The sequence below is a fragment of the Gymnogyps californianus genome, chromosome 1 (genome assembly GCF_018139145.2).
Source record: "Gymnogyps californianus isolate 813 chromosome 1, ASM1813914v2, whole genome shotgun sequence".
Classification (NCBI taxonomy): domain Eukaryota; kingdom Metazoa; phylum Chordata; class Aves; order Accipitriformes; family Cathartidae; genus Gymnogyps; species Gymnogyps californianus.
Genome location: NC_059471.1, coordinates 23796158 through 23802157, shown reverse-complemented (window position 1 = coordinate 23802157; position 6000 = coordinate 23796158).

The following is a 6000-nucleotide window of genomic DNA, read 5'->3' as shown; positions in this document are numbered from 1 at the left end:
TTGAGTGCTAAACAATACAAGGTGTGTAGGAAGACATAGTATCTTTTATTAGGCCAACTGAAATAGCTGGGGAAAAACAGACAAGCTTTCAAGCTTGTCTGAAATGCTTTGAGATGCTCTGATGAAAGGTGTTCGAGCTGTGCAAGGGATCATTAAATTACATTCTTCCTCTCTCTGGAAATCATTTAGTGGTATTTCAAAGGAAAGATGCTGTACAGAAATAACTGATTTCTATTGCAAGTGCTGTCTGGAGCTAAATATCTTCCTTCCTCTCTCTTTATGAACTAATCTAAAGAAAAATATGTTTTAAATTAACATGTTAAGAATACTTTTGTGGTATAATGTATAGTCCTGTGAAATGTTCTATGTTATGGGTAACTCACAAGATCCTTAAGCATATTTCAGTACACACAAACGAAACGGCTAGATTTCTGTTCAATGCATTGCGGAAATTATGAAGGTATCACTGTAAAGAAATTAGAAAGCATGGAAGCTCTGTGAAAATGGCAAGTGGAAAAAAAAAAAAGGCAGATATGAGTCAAAAACTACATTACGCTTGTAAACACTGCCTAACAAGCCCCCAGATTTTCACTATTGAGTGTGGGCATCATGCCTCCGAAAGCTGTGAACCAGTTAGTGTCCATAAAAGAGTGACAGAAACAACCAAACACTTAAACCCCCTCCTCTCCCTGGTTTACCAGGAAGGACAGAACGAACTGGGAGTGCTCACTTCAAGTTAGCCAGGGGTGACAGACTAACAGCATTATGGTCCTCCAACTGTGAGTGCAGCAAGATACATCAGTGCCATCATGGAGTCAGTGGACCACTGAGGTTACTGGGGCCACGAAGGGATAGGTGAGGGAAGGTTTAACTCTACATAAATCCTACTAGTATCACTTTACTAGTACTTTAGTTCAGTGTCAAGACACAAATGATGTCAAGAGCAGAGAAAACTGCGGGGGGAATCTTTAAATATGTAAAAAGTAGTTGCAAAGAAGGATGAAATAAACTGTTGTTTGTGTCTATTAGAACAACAAGCAATGGGGACAAATTGCAGCAAAGGAGATTTACATTAAAGCACTAGACAAGTGTCCAGGATTAAGGAAAATTACGCATTGGTATAGACTGCTTAGAGAAATGGTGAAACTTTCATCACTGGAACATGTCAAAAATGGCTTAAATAAATATCATCAAAAGTTCCACTACTGATGATCATCCACTGAAGCGGAGAATAGACTTGGAGATTCATCTGAGAAAGGTTACAAAGTGTGACCAGGTTTTCCTGGATGCATTCTTGTTTTTCCCCCTGGAAGATGTTGTTGAAGATTTTCTGTTTGTGTGAGATTTTGAGATGCATTCCTCTGAAAATATTTGTCTAAGACTGGAGGGGCCATTTATCTTCTGAAGTGCCTGTTCCTCTCCACTGATCACAGATGCAGTCACAGATGACTGGCTTGGTGTGGACACCTACTTATTGAATCCATAAAGTCAGATGAGACAATTACCATCCTTAATGACAAATTGTGTCCTTTCTAAATATGTTCCTAGATATAACACTCAAATCTCCATTATTCATTCCAACTATAATTACTTGTTGTGCACGTATGAGGTGGCACCCATAACACATAATCATAATGTTATTTATTGTCCTGTATTAGTAATTTTATCACATTATACTTAGATGCCATATGGTGTGATGAAGAATGTAATGAAGGTTTCCTATGCAGTGGATAGAAAGCTTCTAGACAACAATTAATAAAATCTATTCCACTTTTGCATTCCATTCCTACTGAGAATATCACTGAAGTGTATGGTGTCTCAGGAAGGAAAAATTTATTTTTAGATCTAAGAGCCAGCCAAAGCTCTGCTGAGTTGCAGGTAGAGCTACTAACTAGGAATGTAAGCAGCTTTATTTCAGCAGTATGTATGAAACACTAAGGTGCTTCTGATATATAGTATTAACCACTTCTGTTTTCAAAGTCTGTATACAATTAACAAGTGTACTCAGCTAATCTGTATGAACCTATGTATTTATATTGTACTCATCCCACCACAGGACTAAAACTGGACACTTAATATATGTCTACACTGTGTCCTACACTGAGGTCAAGGGAAAAAGCCTGAGCACCCAGTTGCCCCCTCTGCTTAACTGTTAGCTCTCTCCTTGGGGACCTGTTCAGGTACATCCCATGCATTCAAGATAAGGCACGGATCTTGGGTAGTTCACTCTTGGGATTACCCCCAAACCTTGGCAGTAAGGCCAAGAACATTATATTTGGCTCCCCCAGACCCATGTTGTCTTTCAACACTATTCCCACAGGCTCCGCACTCTTGAAAGTGCAGAGGAGGGACACCACAAGGTGCACATATGAGATCCAGGGTACAGGGCTACGGGGCGTGGGCAGAGCAGTCTGTAGTAGCCCTAAGCAGCCTGGGTGTGAGTCAGCATGCACCACTGAGCCTTGGGATGGAAAATTGCGCTCTCTCTTGTGGGGATACACACTTTGGAGCCCCTTGCAAATAATGGCACAGGGAGTCCACTCCTATCAGCCAGCACTGCACTTAACAGTGGTGCTGGAGGCTGCTTTCATAATGTAGAAAGGTCCCAAGGACTGTCTCAGTAGGAGGGGGATTTTTTTTGGTATCTGAGCAGAACAGAAACCCAGAATACAAAGGGCAAAGGTGACCGGGAGAAACAGCACAGGATCACCTTCCCCACCTTGAGAAAACTGTAGAATACTATTCTGCTGTGCTTTTGGAACAATTTTTTTGAATAACCTTTGTTCTTCTTTTGTAACCTGTAATTATGGAAACCCCAATCTTATATCTTCTTATGCACAAATACCCTCATCATACATGTATTTCTCCACTGTAGAAGGATGTGAAGAGTTAAGGCTCTGTACTGGTTTTAGCTGGGATAGAGTTAATTTTCTTCATAGCAGCTTGTACGGGGCTACGTTTTGGATTTGTGCTGAAAACAGTGTTGATGTTTTAGTTGTTGCTGAGCAGTGCTTACACAGAGTCAAGGCCTTTTCTGCTCCTCACACCACCACACCAGCGAGTAGGCTGGGGGCGCACAAGAAGTTGGGAGGGGACACAGCCGGGACAGCTGACCCCAACTGACCAAAGGGATATTCCATACCATATGATGTCATGCTCAGCAATAAAAGCTGGGGGAAGAGGGAAGAAGGGGGGACATTCGGAGTGATGGCATTTGTCTTCTCAAGTAACCATTACGCATGATGGAGCCCTGCTTTCCTGAACACCTGCCTGCCGATGGGAAGTAGTGAATGAATTCCTTGGTTTGCTTTGCTTGAGTGTGCAGCTTTTGCTTTACCTATTAAACTGTCTTTATCTCAACCCATGAGTTTTCTCACTTTTACCCTCCCGATTCTCCCGTCCATCCCACTGAGTGAGGAGTGAGCGAGCGGCTGTGTGGGGCTGAGCTGCTTACTGGGGTTAAACCACAACAGGCTCATTTTGTAACTTCATTACATTAAAAAATGCATCGAGCATGAAAATTAAACACAACACTTCCCCTCTCCCCTTTTTTTTTCTTTTAAGGTAATATGAAAAATGATTTGAATGAGGAAATGCACACAAGAAGGCAACAGCATATATAGGTTTAGCTCCAGCTTAGCTTATAGAAGTTTAGCTTCAGTTATGCTTCCTTGTGGATTTTACCTTCTTCCTTACTTGATTCTTTAGGAATGTTTTCATTCTTACTTTCATGGAGAAGGACCAGAAAGAGGTGAGGACTTAATCTAAAAGAAGCAATTAGCCAGGTCAAGCTATGGAAGGTCACAGATAAATAAAATTAAACAATCTCTTCACAGGTTATTAAGAAGCCTACCTGATGACTACTGAACTTCAAAAAGCAGCACAAGATGTCGTGTAAAAATTAATAACTCTTAAAAACTATTAACAGTTCTCTCACCTCATTGGGATGGTGGCCAGCATTCCTAATACATGCTTGTTTTAAAAGAATACTGTTTTAAAACAGGATAGTTAATTCTGTAACAACATGAAATATCTTAACTGCCAGAGACTGGAAAAGTGTCCTAGTGGTGGTCACTAGTGGCACCAGATCTCTCTGAACTGGAATGGCTTTTAATGATCAGAAAATGAAGTTTTAGTTCGTCACGTGTGCAGCTGAGTGTGAGTGGTTTTAGAGGTTAGTACACAAGGCAACTGAACCTAGCCTGTTGTAGTCTGCATTTCTCTATGTACAAGGAGCAGCCATGCAGCCTGTGGATGGGATTCAGCTGGCCAAATGCAGGTATTTCATATCTAATATGAATATCTCATACAGTTCATATGAAGCATCATCTAAAAGGCCAGATTTTCCAATTATTTTGTAAAGAATCTAAGGCAACTAGCTCATGTGCAGATGTCTGCACTGTAAACCATTCAAGTCAGGTAAATTGCGTCCAGTGTGTCCATTGAAACATTAGCAGCTCTTGGTGGGGAACTTCTTAAGCTGCTCAAACTTGATTGCATTTGCTCTATGTTAGTGGCAACACCATGCTTTAGGCTTAAAGTTTAGTGTACCTTTTCGTGGTACATTTGTAAATCCTCTAAGTTATTTTGTTTAAAATATGACCATTTTTACATGAATAACAGAGATATAAGGCTAGATTATCTCTTTCTTACAGTGATGCAAACCATAATAAACTTCCATGATATTTGTGAAACTGTAATGGTATAAATATCAGGTACTTGAACAGAACAATGCTTAGATACAAGACTCAATCTCCTTAACTTACATCCCGAAGTTGAATGTATCTTTTTCTTGATGGCACACTTGGCAAACAGGTCCCTGAGTTCAACAACTCATTTCTGTCCCTTGCTAAAGCTCATCACTTCCTCAGGTATGCAGGTTTCACTGTTTACAAGGTCATGCGATAAACCAGATCAGAGACGTGATCTAAGTTAAAAGTAACACCTTCTTTCTCAGGGTTCCTTTTAACCCAGATGATTTCACCAGCCTCGTTGACAGTGCCACCACATCAACAGCTGTACTAGCACAAGCGACAATACTCAAAAGCAGAGGGCAAGAACAAGTGTTGAGGGGTGGAGACCAGTTAAGTCAGTTTTGTTGCCAAGGAAAAGATGCAAAGAATAGCACAGAACAGCATTCAAAGTTGAAGAGGCTCCTCCAGATGATAATTCAGAGCAGAAGCCTAACTAAGATAGTCTGAATTGCTCTCTGGAGGAGCCTCTCTCACTCCTTCAGCTATGCAAGGCATGTAGGGAGACAAGCCTCCTAATTTAGGCATCTAAGTTAGATGTTCAAATGTAGGCAGTGAATATTCCCCCCGAGAATGTGAATGGGATGTTAGAATAATTTAAAATATGTTTAACCAAAGCTGTGATACCAATGTCTGTTCTTTTATGAGATACTGTTTTTTGTGCCACTGACCCTCTACTGACATACTCATGTTTCTCATTTATTAGATAAATGAACATTAACAAAACACACATTGTCCAAATATAGTCCAAATTTTGAAGTTAAAAAAAGATTCCCAATTTTACTCTCAAAATATGAACCAGATGAAGTTGTTCACATGGAAACCACTGCATGTTCCCTATAGTAATCACATTAGGGGATCAGAAAGGGAAAAGAGATTCTTCACAATGTTCCCCAGCATATCTTATTTAACTTTCTTGCTCTCCTTAAACATTTTTTTAAAGTTTTCAATTAGCAACTTTGGCTAAACTTTCATCTGTAATTACATCTTGCCATTTACTACATTGCTCCTACCTACTCAGAACTTTTTACACATTCAGTGATGGGGGTTTAAGAAGTTATCGACAAATGACAGAAGTTGTTCTTCCAATGCAGATGCATGGCCTCTGGTGTGCTTACCTCCTGCCCTCCTGCCCTGCAGAATCTCGATACTTAGGCACACACCAGAACACAAATTTTCGGTGCATCTTTCTCCAACATAATCACCTTCATTGCCATTGATCACAGCACTATTCAAAGGACTGTTCGAG